The sequence below is a fragment of the Lucilia cuprina genome, chromosome 6 (assembly GCF_022045245.1).
Source record: "Lucilia cuprina isolate Lc7/37 chromosome 6, ASM2204524v1, whole genome shotgun sequence".
Classification (NCBI taxonomy): domain Eukaryota; kingdom Metazoa; phylum Arthropoda; class Insecta; order Diptera; family Calliphoridae; genus Lucilia; species Lucilia cuprina.
Window position 1 is genome coordinate 26,553,219 of NC_060954.1, and position 872 is coordinate 26,554,090.

The following is an 872-nucleotide window of genomic DNA, read 5'->3' on the forward strand; positions in this document are numbered from 1 at the left end:
AAATTTATTACATAATAATTAATTAAAATAGGTAATAATTAAATGAATCCTCGACTTCAGGCCTGATGGCATCGTTGGATTTTGAAACTTGTGAGTTTTTAAATAAATATTGAAAAATTTACTTATTCACTCATTTATTGTAAACACAACCCTTGAAATAAATATTTTATTTTACTCAATATTCAAATTTTGATTTAAATTTTTTTTTTTTTAAAATTGAATTTTGAGTAAAACAAACATTTACATATCCACACAAACATTTGATTTATAAATATTAAATACATAAATTTAAAAGAATGTAATTATTTAATTAGATTTAAATTATTATTTCTTTATTACTTTTAAATAAATACTGTTAATGTATATTTATATTATGAAACTCTCCGATTAAACTCATTTTTAAATAATTCCATGAAAAGTTAAGGGTGAACGTCAAGTAGGTTAGTATTAGGGCAATCCAGAATATTGATGAGATAGCATGACAGGGTGGGTAAAGATCATTGAAGAGGTAATGACATCTGGTCCTCTTCTTCAAAGTTTCTCAATTCATTTTTATTTTGTATATTTTTTTGTTATATTGTTTGTCTGTTTGGAAATTATGCTACCTAAGTTTTAAATAAATTATGTACCGAACTTAGTTCAATTATATAGTGGCAAGAACACCATCCCAATTTCCCTAAGCACGGCCGGTATTAAAGGTAGCACAGCCTCTAGATAATTGAAGCCTTCGTGGTCAGTCCGTTACATAAATTTAAATGGCGCCGAACGTGGGGCCTCAGCAACAACAGAACACTTTAATTATTTAGCTTTTGCTAATAAAATGTATATTAATTTAATGCTGATGGTCACACAAATTCTAATATTTTATAATT

At 26.5% G+C, this 872-nt stretch overlaps 1 protein-coding gene across 2 annotated transcripts in view; it reads right to left on the reverse strand.

Moving 5' to 3' along the window:
- LOC111682211 overlaps positions 1-872 on the reverse strand; it is an 82,455-nt gene that overhangs the window by 31,216 nt on the left and 50,367 nt on the right. The window lies entirely within an intron of this gene.